Here is a 14,562-nt window from a genome sequence, read left to right on the forward strand (position 1 = left end):
AGAAAAAGGAAGAAGAAGAAGAGGAAGAGGAAGCACGGAGAAAGAAGAAGAAGAAAGAGAGGCACAAAAAAAACGTGAAAACAGCGTGAATATAAATGACTTGTATGATTTGTATGGAAAAGCGTTCTCTCTTTGCCTTCGATCTCCTTCTGTTTTTTTCGATTTTCATGGTTTCTGAAATCAAGCTTTGAAATTGTTTTAAAGATGATGGAATTTCAGAAATACACCCGAACGATTACAAAAATACACCCAAACGATTATAGAAATACATCCAAAGGATTACAGAAATACACCCAAATAGTTACAGAAATAAACCAAACGATTACAGAAATACACCCAAAGGATTACAGAAATACACCCAAAGGATTTAAGAAATACACCCAATATAGGGAGAGACAGTATATTTCTTCTTGAAATCTTTTAATGTTTTGCTGGTTAAGGATGAGGCACATGACAGAGACAATTTAGAAAAAAATCTAGAAGAACAGTAAAACAGTATTTTGAATAATGTTTCTTCGATTTTTATGGTGATTTTGATGAAAGAGAAAGAAAAAATGAAAAGAGGAAAAGAAATTTCAATAAAAAAGAGGGAGGAAGATGTGGTGTTGATGACAATGATAACGAGAGAGAAAAATTACGAAAAAGAAGAAAAAGAGACACGGAGAAAGAAGAAGAGGAAGAAGAAGCACGGAGAAAGAAAAAAGAAGAAAAAGAGGCACAAAAAAACCATAAAATGGCGTGAATATAAATAACTTATATGACTTGTATTAAAAATTACTTGTATATGGAGAGTTACTCTAATTGAAAATATAAATTCCGATAAACACGACCTTTTTTTCCGAAAATACTTTCTTAGAAATAGTGTGTATAAGCGTAGCATATGAACTAATTTGTGAAAGGATATCAACGTGCATGTATAATTGAATTAAGAAAGTCCTGTGTATATTCTCAATAGAAAAAAAAAAGGAAATTGTTCATTTCTATATATAATAGTTGCTATAGTGATTTTTATAACAAAATTTAATCGAAAATATTTTAAAAACATTTTATTTTCATTAGAAAATAAAATAAAACAGAATAAAATTTTTAAAATAAAAATAAAATATTTCAAATATTAGAAACAAAATTAAAATTTAACTCAAATATTAAAAATTAAAATAGTATTTTACTCTTAAAAAATAGAACTTAATTATTAAAAAGTCTTAGTCTAAAATTGCACAATCGCTGTACTTTATATGGAGCAGATTGAGGTTAAGAAATTTATGTTTTAAAATTTTGATATAATTTTATCTTTTTAATTTATTCATATTTTAAAAATTATTTTATCGTGTTAAAATAACTATTTTTCAATTTATTATGTATAATAATATTATAATAAAATAATATAACTCCAATAATTTTTATTATATTAACAAAAAATTAAAAACATATTTATAAAGGGAAAAAGTAATTATATATTTTATCAAAGATGAAAAAGGAAAATTGAGGCCCTCTATTTTTCTATTTATCAAGAATTTTGTTGACAACTCTTAATTAATTGAGGTATTTAATGTAAAGAAATTATAAAAAGTAAAAGTTTAATGAATTTACTAAAAAAGTATTGATTGCATGCATGGGGCTTTTAAGTCCTCATAATTTGAGAATTATCCATGATTATCACTAGCTGTTAAGTACCAAATAGCGTCAGTTGCTTATTGCTCTCTTGCTGTATAGTTCTGCAAGTTTGTATTATGTGTAAGTGACTGCCACATGCATCTTGAATAATAATAATAATAAATAATAATGAAATGTGTGGACAAAAATACATACGCACTTGACCAAAATACAACAATAATTGGTACGTATAAGAAAGCAACAAAAGCTGCTGAATTGAAAGGTATGTGTATTGTGCAACCGTGTATTCAGTATTATATGCAGACAGGGACAACGAGATAGAGAGAGAAAGAGAGAGAGGAGATAGTGAAAAGACAAGTCAAATGTCAAATCGAGGGTCTCTGAAATCATAAGACAGTCAGTGGGGTTGTGCTGTCAATCCATCGGATTTTCTCTTCCTTTCTTTCTCTGCTAATTTTTTCTTCCTTCTTTCAACCGTTCATTTTCCTTCTTTTTTACCTTCTGTATAACCTTTCATTTCTAGCGCCTGAACAGAACCAGAGCTGCCTCAGCCCTCATCTCTATTTTTTAATTATCTCATAGTTTTTACACTATACAATGATATACAAAATAAATACAAAAATTATGGGGCAAAATTTACATAAATAAATTATCTTGAATAAGATATTATTAAAAAATTATATTTCGATTCTATTTGATTCTTATATAATCCGTTAGAAAATTTTACCGATTAATCATTTGAACATAATTCGTTGAAAGATTTACATATTATTACGAAAAGAAAAAATAGAATTTGTAATAAAAAATTTGTAACCAAAAATAGCAAATTTATTATAAAAGAATTTTATAACAAAAATTTGTTACGAAATTGTTGTAATATGTTGTAATATGTTCTGTTAAAAAAAATTATAACAAAAAGATAAAATTATTATAATATAAAGTAATATTTTGTAATGTTGAATTTAAAGAACTAAATTATGATTAAGATGATGGTTAAATATTATTGGGCTATTATCCAATTGTTTATGTGATGTGTTTTGTTTAGTGTACAGAAAATAAATTAATCACATTGACCTAAGAAAAAATAAAACAAACACAAATAACATCTCACTACACCATATCTGGCAAATAGCAGCGGTTGAGATATCCGTTGAAAGATAGCATGCGGCTAAACCGTTTGCAGCGGTTAATAGCAACCGCTAGAACAATTGCTGCTAAATGGTATTTTGCAGCGGTATAATTTTGCAGCGATTCTTTTCGCTACAAAATCATAAGAATATAACTGCTTAGAGATGTCAGTGGTTGTTAACCGTTGCAAAATGTTAGCCGTTGAATTATTCTGTTAAGATATAGCAGCGGATTTAAAACCGTTGCCAAATGTAGAGTTACACTTTTTTTAAAAAAAAAAATCCCGAATTTACACTAAAATATGCCAATTCTTTTATTCTTTATACGTTTTTCCACTCAGTTGCTTTAACTTATTAAAATAACTAACAGCCAATCAAACTACAGCACACGAAACTTTACAAAAATATATGCAAAAGTGAATCATTATAATAGTTATTTGAATTCAGTGCATCGATGACTGTAAACTACAGATAAAGTCACCAAAATGAAAAACTAAAAATAAATATCTCAAAAGTCATTATGACAGTGAAAAATTAAAGAGTATTCAGATTCCAACATTCATAATTCAAATCATTAGCTGCCCGCACATCATCTTGCATGGGATGAGGTTGGTGCACTTCTCAAAGAATCCAAATCTACAGCTATTTCAGGTGGCAAACTAACTCCTTATTGCTGGATTATGTATCTTAACAAATTTCTCATAGTCTGCATTTTTGCCTTCTCTTCTGCTGCCTCTGCCTCGATTCTCTATCTCTTTGCCTTTTTCTCTGCTGCTGCTGTCTTGAGTTCTGCTAACTCCGCCTTAAGTTCTGCTGCCTCCGCCTTAAGTTTTATAATCTCCATCTGATACTCCTCAATCTGTACACCGTAGTCAGACTACTGTGTAATGTTACGAAAACACTGACTAGGACATGGACCAAAATCGAGTCTACGAACTCTTCCTGGGTGCTCCTTTCCAAGCACTTGTGCAAGGGAATCATTCTGTGAAAATTCCTTGCTGGAGGGGTCTTGGCTCTCAATATGTTCAATTGCTTTCTGCAAACATGTGAGATCTGGATTTACACTAATTTAAATTTAACGGTAGTAATTGCAAAGAGAAATTTTAAAAAGTAAAGAACATGATTTACCCCGACCAGACGCGCATCTTCATTCATATACGAACCATTCCTTTTTTTTATGACTCATGGTCCATCCCTCTCCTCTACCAATAGGCCTTCCCTGTCATAGCTCCTATAACAATCATTAACAGACAATCATTAAACAGACAACACTATATTACCAGAAATACGTCACCATTCTGGAACTGAATTTAAATTAATTACTTCTTCGTGTCTCTTTCTTGCCATCATTTTAGAACCTCCGGTATGTGTGTACAGTTGCTTTGAATGATTAATGACATTTTTTTTACACTTCTCCTACACACAAAATGACAAACATAAATGTTATCGGGATAAATTACTACACATTTAATAGTTTTATAAGTCAAGCATGTACAACTTCAGGAAACCTAGAAAAGGATAAGGTGATGAACTTTTTGGTAGTAGTTTTTTCACTATCACAATAAATTCAGCATATTTAGTAGTAATTCATGACGATTTAAAATCGAATACAATGAAATATCAACTAAATATTTGTTACCTGTGTGTCCTCGTTCAACTAATATTCAAGAAACTTTTTCCAGTGATTTGCCTCCATTCCTGCTGGCTTAGGCTTGAGGTTTTCCTCAAAAGTCAGTTCTTCGTCATAAACCTTATGGAACAAATGATTTCTTGCGTTCCTCCAAGAACTTCCTATTCTTTGTACAATTCCCTGCTTTATGATTCCTCTTCCATCATCCTCATAATGGAAGACTCGCTACAAGTAGTTCAGATCATAAGATAACACAATAAAGATGATAACGATATTGACATCAGTGCTTTCACACTGTCATTGTAACCATTAACTTTAACTCTAAATCCATTCTACATCACAGAAGAACCTATATACACGATTCATCAACTCAACACACAAACAAATATGATTGAGAACTTTCCACCATGAAAACTTTATCCTAAAGGCTAAGTTCAAAAAGCAAGTTTGACAACCAATATAAGCATATAAATAGCAAGAATCACCTCCAATATAAGCATGCCTAATCACCTTCAAAGTATGAACCGAATTCCCCTTGCTGGACCAGCTTAGGAGTGATCAAATATATATCACTTCATTAAATAATGATTCTAGTTACTAATACAATCTGTTAGAACTTTTTGGCAAAGGAACCCTTCAAATCCTATTAAAGGAATTAGGCTGAATCTCTTTTATAATAGCTTTCTACAAGCATAGACTACAATAACAAAGTTGAAATGTGAAAGGGGTTTTTGGTCGGGAGGGTTGACGAAGAGCAGACCAATATAGTAAGATAAAGAAAACATATAATAATTAACCACCTCAAACAGACTTACATATTATCAAAAGACACATCATTAGACATGATTGATTCTCGGCAACAAAATTCAAAGAAGTGAACAAAAAGAAACCCAACATGCACTATCCTTCTCTAATTTACTAGACTAAAACAAAAAAATAGAAAACTAAAGAAATCCACCTACTAATAGAGAATAGCAGCACATAAAAATAGCAACCCCATAGCTAGGAAATAATTAAATAATCTCTCAACAAATAATTAAAACCACAAAACATTCAAAATTTCAAAGTTAGGAAGGTAACAGAATCAACTACGAGCAAATGTGTTCCATATTTATTTTCCCCTGACATTTTCATTGAACCGGAAATCATAACCTATAGCTACTCACTCTCTAATTGTTTATAATAGGAGCAACTTTAACATTCTCATGAGGTTTATAAGTTTTTTCATTATTATTGTTATTATTATTACTACCACTATTAGTTACATTGCTGTACACGAAGGACCGGATTAATTGGGGATTAAGTTATATAATAATGTACTGTAATTCACACTATACAAAAAAGTCATTAGAAATTTAGCGATATTCTATAAAAAATCTGTATGGTCGATATCATGTGTGTGCATCTTAATCTTTTTTTTGTAGTGTTCATTTAATAGATAAAAAAAAAGCATTTTACACTAAGCATTGGTAACGCCTTACTTTATAAAAAAAAAACTAAACATTACCTTAAACTGGTCAAAGGCATGCTCCTTGGAAGCCTTGCTCATTGTCTTCCAACTTTTTTCACAAATTGGTAACTGTTGAAAATCAGACGCCAATATCCCCAAGAACCTGCTCAATAGGCCCGCTGCCTGACCAACTTGTTGCAACTCTCTGTTATGGTTTAGTACGATCTTCTTTCCAGGAGGAAGTGCTAATGCCTCCTTAACAGTCAGCTCCATACAATAAGTCACACCATTTTCTAACAGAGGGAACAAACTTTAAATGTTAGTTTACTAAGCGAATTAGAATGCACGGAGAAGAGTAATTACACTTTCTAAGAAACAAGCATAAAAAGAATACCTATGACATCAACAACCCAATAATCGGTGTCCTTTTTTTGCTGTTGGCATTGCCTTGGCATTCAACTTCATGTGCAGCAAATAAGTCGTCCACATGGTCATCGAATGACTCGACCTCATCCGCCTCCGGGTCATAGTCTTCATCTTTTGAATGGTCATCTACAACTTCATGTAAATCCGGATGCTTTTTATTTGCCGCAGGAGCTTGAGCGTCCCCAATGTCACTTGACGGAGCCAGCCGTGCTTCATTACGCGGTGGTCTAAACGGTATAGCATTAACACGGGATTGTCGAGCACCATTGCCGGAATGCGGAGGTGGAGGCGCTCTAGCACGTCGCTGTGTACTAGAAGTATTTGCACCCGTATCATGTGTTCTATCCATGTGCTAAAAATAGCATTTAACCAATGATAGTTGTTACGTTTATGCTAAAATTTGTAGGAACTTCATGAATGGAGATTAAGGTACGAGGAGAAATTTGGCTATGTTTTTGTGACATTTGTAGCTGGTAGGACATCTGAAGACATACTTGCTGAATTAAAGGTTAGAAATAAATTTCTAGCATAGAAAGTGAATTACAGAGACACAATATGCTTTACAAAAAAGACCATCAACTATACATTTTATTATGGTGCAGATGCGCTTTAATAACTTGCATGGTGTTGAGTTGGAGATTGCTTCAATAGAGGAATTGAAGTATATAGAATGTGCTATTAGAGAGCTTCTTTCCAAGAAATCTATCCAAACTACCGATGAAGGAGATGGTAATAGTTAATTTTGTATTTGTTAATTTTGAAAGTCCTCTTTCCATAATTCCGCAATTTTTTTCCTTAATAACTAGGTAATGACCTGGAAGTTATCAGTATCTTTTAAGTAGATTTATATGTTGTTGGTTGCATGTTCATATATTCAGTGTCAGCTAAATATTCAGGCGAAATAGTTGTTGACACTCTAGATGGAGCAGACACTGATTCAGAAGACGATTTAGATGCTATCTCCTCCGGTGGATATGACATCTCCAGGGATGTTGAGCTCAATAAGGTTCTAGAAGACAATGAAACTTTAAACACCCAACATAGAGAAGATGCCGTACGTGCTGCAAAAAGGGGTTTCGATCTGAACAACTTACCATGGTTTGGAGATGACTTATCAGATCTGTTATCACGTCATTTTACAGCGGATTTCTGACAGAGTATTTCTGGCCAAGTCAATACGATGTTTATGAGAAATTTTGATTCAAAACTTGTTTGTCTACTTTAGTAATTCTGATTTTTATGCTCCATTGAACTTTGTTTTGAGTTTATGAATTCGGACGTTCACTTGATTTTTATGTTACCATTTATGGTTGAATACAAACTCAAAATGGCTGATAGTACAAGAGAAAACCTGATTCGTAAATTTATTTTTAGTTATTTATTTATAATTTTTTTAATTAATGAATTATTTTTTATGTAACACAAAAATGAAAATTTATTTAATGCATTAAGTTGTAGTATTTGAAACATGTTTTTTCAGTAAAAAAATAGCGAGGACTAGAATAGTTTTAAGACGGCAATAATGTTTATACAAAAAAAAATTCAAGTTAAAAATAATATTGCAGCGGTTAGGAAAAAACCGCTGCAAAACGAGTATCAATGTATTCAACAACTATACATTTTACGGCGTTTATAGAAAAATCACTGCAAAATGAGATTATTTGGTAGCGTCCCTTAAAACCGACACAAGAACCGCTGCCAAATGAGATCATTTGGTAGCGTCTCCTAAAACCGCCACAAAAACCGCTAGCAGATTCTATTTAGCAGCGGTTGAAAAACACCGCTGTTAAATATCCGCCGCTATCTGCCGATTTTCTTGTAGTGTCTAGTCCACCTAGACACAATCAGGCTCATTTTTTTGGATATGCAAATTCTGTGTGTGTTGTGCATGGGTATGGAGGTGGGTGGTGCTAGACATGAATGTGGGATAATTTTTTTGAACCATAAAGTGAAGAAATCGGACTGTCCGATTTCTTTGTTAAAAAAATTATGAACACAAATCGGATGGTTCGATTTGTGTGGGAGGAAAAATCGGAGGGTCCGATTTGTACTTTTAAATTTTTTTTAATTTGAAAACAAAAATTGAATGGTCAGATTTCATTATTAAATTTTTTTTAATTGTTTAAAATACAAACTGGACGGTCCGATTTGTGTAATGCAATTTTTTTAATTTTTTAAACACAAATCGGTGGGTCCGATTTGCTCTTGACACCACAACTGCGTAAAGCACCCATATAGTCCATAACTGTGTCCTACACCATTCCTCCTTCCATATCTAAATTAAAAAGTGGACACAATCATGGTCCAAAGGGTATTTGCTCCATCACAAATGTTTTCCATCAGAAACAAAAGTAAAAACAAAAAGGAAAAGAAAGCAATTGGCCCAAGAAGCAAATGCTCAAGCCCAAATGCACACTCAATGGTTCAAAGATATATAATTACTACCATCACAAATAATTTTTAGCTGAAACAAATAAGTCTCTAGTCAAATAATGGAAGATAGAAAGCAAGCCCATAATCAAACCAAAGTCTAATGGTGGTCAACGTTCAAATCTATTCATTCACTTAGACAATAACTAAGTGATTCAAATTCCATTTCATTGGAACAATCACATTACATTATTTCATTCCAATTGAATTCATTATATTCACTTCATCCACCAAAAAGCCAAACTCTCTCTTCTCTTTCCTCTCTTATCTATCACATCACTCTTTAATCAAAGAAGAAAGAAAGAATAGAAAAGTTCTGCCACTAGAGTTCGGTGAAGAAAAAAAGAGTTGTTACTAATTTCAAGCAAGTTTCACGACTACATCAAGAGGGAAGATTTCTTCAAAAGAAAGGAGAATCACAAAAAGGTGATTTTTCTATTTGTGCTTCATCAAGGATTATTGAAGAAATCAATTGGGTCACAAGCACTGTTTTGGAAAATATGAAGAAGATGAAGTCAACGGTGCTTTGCTTGGAATCTACGGTCAAGAAACAAACTTGGGGCCAAAGCAAGAACGCACGGTTCAGATTCAAGAAGCATGAAGAAAAAGGTTGAAAGAGAATATTGAAGGTATGGTTGCATGTTTGATTCGATCACTGCTTCTATCCTCTCTTTCATCTGTCACGCTGCTGCTGCATCTGTGTATTGGAAGAAGAGAACCAACATGCGCTGAAGAAGGTTTCAAACCCTAGAAGATTCACTCCTCTATAATAGGGGTGATTGGCCAAGGATTGATCAAGGAGTGAGAGCACACGTCTGGGTTCCCATAGCTCTTTGAGCTGTTTATTATTCTCCTTCATAGTTTTCATTGAATATTTCTTTTTCTCAGTTTAATCTGTTTGTGTTTCATTGGTAAAAGGCAAAATGTGAGATTTTTTAAGAAAAAATCAATGAGTGAAAAAAGGCAGAGAGTTAAACTTAGAGTAAAAACCAGAGTTATCTTAGAAATTCTTTGTATGTATTTCTGTTTTGTTGTCATGATCCTGAGGGGATTTCCTTGCAAGTTGGGTTAGCACTTTGCTGTTGAAAGCTAGGTTTGAGTCCTAGTCAAGTTCAGGTTAGGTTAGAATCTGGACTTGTCCCAGATAAGATTGGGTAGATCCTAGGGAGAATTAGTGAATGTAATTATATTGAAAGATAGTGAAGTTCCGTTATTGTTGTGATGGAGATTGGATGTAGGCTACATTGCACTAGGTAGCTGAACCAGGATACATCTGTGTGTCACTTCTTCTTCTCTACTTCACTTCTGGTTCTGTTACTCAGGAGACAAAAATTAAAGGGTCTCTCAACTCATTACTAGATAAAAGCAAAAATATCTCCTAAGTTTCTTTGAAAAAGTAAAAAGTAATTTTCACAAGAAAAGTAGCCTAAAATTTAACCCCCCATTCTCTTAGCCACTGATAACTATCAATTGGTATCAAAGCTTGGTCTCAAAAAGATCAAGCTTTGTAGCTTGGAGGAAAGATCTTAATGACGAACAACAATGGTTCCAATGTGGTGGCTTATACTCTAAAAGAAGGGCAGTCCAACAACAGACCTTCATTCTTCAACGAAAAAAGCTACAACTATTGAAAAGAAAGAATGAAGATCTTTGTTCAGTTAGTGGATTACAACCAGTGGAAGATAACCATAAATGGTCCTCAAATCCCTACAAAAACTGGCGCCGATGGTGTTGTCACTCCCAAAGTTGATACAGAATGGAATGAAGATGACAAGAAAAAGGTGGAACTGAATGCCAAGGATGTTAACATGTTGAACTTGCAATCAGCTTCGAAAAATACCGAAAGGTTTCAAGATGCAAAATAACAAAGGAAATATGGGATAAGCTCCAAGTCACACATGAGGGCACCACACAAGTAAAAGAAACCAGAATTGACATGCTGAACAAAGAGTATAAGATGAAATCTATGAAGGAAGGAGAATCAATTGATGACATGTTTAAGAGATTCTCTATCATCATTAATAGCTTGGATGCTATGGGGATTACTCATTCTGAACAAGTGTTAGTAAGGAAAGTCTTGAGAAGCTTGACAAGAGAGTGGGAAACTAAGGCTACTGTCATCTTTAAAAGCAATAACTTAAGTCAAATGACCTATAATGAGTTGAGAGAAAAGTTACTAGCATATAAAATTACTCTCATAAAAAATGATACAAAAAAAAGGAGTGGCTCTTAAATCTAGCACTCAGTCATTGGATAATGAATCTGGTGACTGTTTATCAGATGACAAGTTTGTATTTTTTGCTAGGAGACTTAGAAGGATTATGAGACTCAGATGAGGAAGAAGACTCTGAAGATAAAGCTCATATCTGTTTCATGGCTGATGAAGATCAACAAGAAAAGGTAAATTACTATGACTTATCTCTTCATGATTTGCATGTTATTATTGATGATCTCACTCACCATTATGAAAAATTGCTAAATAAATGCAACAAATGCAAATCTGAAAATGAAGTTTTGAAAGCTGAAAATGAGTTTTTGAAAGAAAAGGTGAAGGAGACTGAATGTGCTTTTGATCTCTTTGAAAAAAATTGGTTTTTAAAATATGAAATTGAAGAGTTCAAAGAAAAGCATATTATTGATCCCTCTCAAGAACTTGTTGGTAAAAATAAAAGATTAAATAAAATGATCAAAAGTTTGAATAATAATTTAGCAAAATTTGTGCATAGTTCAAGCAATTTGGATAAATTACTTGCTAATCAAAGACCTTTGTTTGAAAAATCAGGTTTAGGATATGTAACAAAAATGATGCAATTTCTGAGGAAAAAAAACACTTGGCAAAATTCACAACATCATCTTCAAAAATAAAATCATCATTTGTTAAATCTGGTCTTGGATATTCATCTAACATTGATGCTGATTTTGAAAGGTCATATTTTGATAAAAATGCATCTTACTCAAAATCTGAACCTGCTTCAAATAACTCTGGTCTGGGTTACATCTCTAACAATGAAGCCGTTTTTAGAAAATCCTTCTTTTACAAAAGAGCCTCACATTCTAGAAACCCATATGTGTCAAGAAATTCTGGCTTAAGGTTTTTACAAGAGGAGGTACTAATGTTAGAGATGGATATTTCAAAAGAAATGCACCTTTTTCAAATGCCAGAAAATTCAAATATTTTAATCATCATCAGTATCATACCTTAAACATGCTCACACAAATCACTGTTTTAATTGCAATAAACATGGTCACTCTTCTTCCCAATGCTTTACTGACAAAAGAAGAGTAGGAAATAAACCATACAAGATTGTTTGTGATTTTAATGCACTTGGGCAACTAAGAACGGTTACCTTAAAAGGATCAAAATTAGTTTGGACACCGAAGGTCACTTAAAAGCTTTGTGCAGTTTTGCCTAGCATCCAAGAAGAAGAAAGACATGTGATACTTGAATAGTGGATGTGATATACCACTATTTTATGATATATTTTGGACTGAATTGAGTGGGTTTTGTCCACTATTCTCACACTTATTCATGTAAATTGCATGTTTTTCATTTCCTTCCTAATTTTGTGTTATGATTGAAAACATGCTTCCTAGGCCTTAAAATTGTTAATTTTTAATTCTTCTTTACTACCATTTGATGCCGTGATGTGTTTGTTAAGTGTTTTCAGGTTTATAGGGCATGAATGGCTTAAAGGATGAAGATGAAGCATGTTAAAGTGGAAGGAATACAAGGAATTGAAGACTTAAGAAGCGAGGAGCGACACGCACACATAGCTGACGCGTGTGCATGATCAGGAGCATCGTTCAGTGACGCGTACGTGTGACTGACGCGTATGCATGACCAGTGTAGAAGTTCAGCGACGCGTACGCGTGACAGAGCGTCACATGCTGCACTTAACAGAACTCGCTGGAGCAATTTCTGGGCTGATTTGGACCCAGATTCAAGCCCGAAAACACAGACTAGAGGCAGGGATGGAGTTGAGACTTCACTTTCACTTTAGTTTTAGATTAGTTTTTGAATTCTAGAGAGAAAAACACCTACTTTTCTCTAGGGTTTTTGATGTTCTTAGTTTTGCTTTGAATTGAATCTTGAGAGAGCTGCTACTACCTTCCATTAGAGTCACTGTTCTCATAGTTTTCTTCTCTATTATCCCTATTACTCTTTTACACTTGATTGCTTTGAATTCATATTTGGATCTTGTCATTTTTGAATTTTATTAATGCATTGAATTATTTTTATGTTTATCTTTATTGCTTGTTTGATCGTCGTTATTTTTTATTAGTGCTAATTTTAATATAAATAATTTTTCATAATTATCATGTCTTTTATTTACTTCTATTATGTGTTTATGAAAATAGCATTCATGTTAATGGAGTAGATCTTCCAACTTGGCTTGGGGGTTGATTAGTTGGGGTCCCTTGAGTTGTGATACTCAAGTATTGATCTGTAATTGAAAATTGCTGGCTAATTCATTTCTCACCAACTCTAGTCCTTCTCCATGAAGTGACTAGGACTTGTGAGCTAGAGTTAGTGATACCCGCTTGACTTTCCTTCAATTGCTAGAGGATAACTAAGTGGAAGTAATGAACATTTACTATTATACTTGGAGAAGACAATAAGGATAGAAACTCCAATTCTCTCCCCTGACCAAGGCCTTTTAATTTTAAATACATATCAGCTCTTGTTATTTATTCATTGCTTTAATTCCTAGCCATTTACTTTTCCGTTCTAAATTTCAAGAAAATATTCAGAAAAATCCTAGCCAATAATTTGCATCTTGTGTCAACTCTTTGGGAAACGACCCGGGCTTCTATTTCCGGTTATTTATTATTAATTGTGACATATTCTAAATTGATAGTGAAAATTTCATTGGTTAAGGCTGTACTTGCAACGCTATTTTTATCAGAAATTCTTAACCGGTATTTTTCCACCCATCAATTTTTGGCGCCGTTGCCGGGGAGTTGCATATGTGTGCTAAGTTATTGATTGGTGTAAATATATTTATATTTGCATAATTGCATCTTTTATTTGCGTGTTTTTTTTATTAGTAGTATTTATTATTTATTTTTCTTAGTATGTTTCTTTTATTGAATGACGTATTTATTGCCGGATTCGAGCCTAGCCGCATTTGATCCTGAAATTGAAAAAACCATTTCACATATTAGGTGAGCTCGGCGTCGATTAGCCTCTGAGGGTGGTGAAGGGGTTTTGCCCAATTCACCAACCTTACCCGAGGTTGAGTCTGAAGCGTCATTTGAGGAAGAAACTAACTCCTCTCCTACTAAGTCCATTGACGTCTCTTCTGTTGATTTAGGTGCAGATACTATGGTAGCTCCTAGAAGGATTACTCTCAAGGAAGCGGGAGCTTTGGATTTTACTCTTTAACCATTTCAAGCACGTGATCCGAATTTAACTGCTGATTTTGAACTGAAGACCGCATTGATTAATCTACTACCTAAATTCTATGGTTTACCCGCTCAAGAGCCTATCAAGCACCTTAGAGACTTTCAAACAGCTTGTTCAACTACTAGGCGGTATGGTACGGATGAGACTGCCGTTTGGTTATATGCCTTCCCATTTTTTCTTAAGGGAAAGGCAAATGAGTGGTTCTACACTCAACCTGAAGCTGTTGTTACTAATTGGGATTTGCTTAGAAGGGAATTCTTGGACAAGTTCTTCCCACCGGAGGTCACAGATAGATTGAGGAAGGAAATTTCCTACGTCATTCAAGGTGAATCAGAGACTCTCTATAAGTATTGGGAACGCTTTAGGAATCTCTTTGAATCGTGCTCCCATCACATGATTGATCAGTTGGTGTTAATTAGCTACTTTTTCCAAGCTATGAAGCCTTGAGACAAGACCCTCTTGGATGCTGCGAGTAATG

The sequence above is a fragment of the Arachis ipaensis genome, chromosome B2 (assembly GCF_059453495.1).
Source record: "Arachis ipaensis isolate K30076 ecotype BB chromosome B2, ASM5945349v1, whole genome shotgun sequence".
In the NCBI taxonomy this organism is placed as follows: domain Eukaryota; kingdom Viridiplantae; phylum Streptophyta; class Magnoliopsida; order Fabales; family Fabaceae; genus Arachis; species Arachis ipaensis.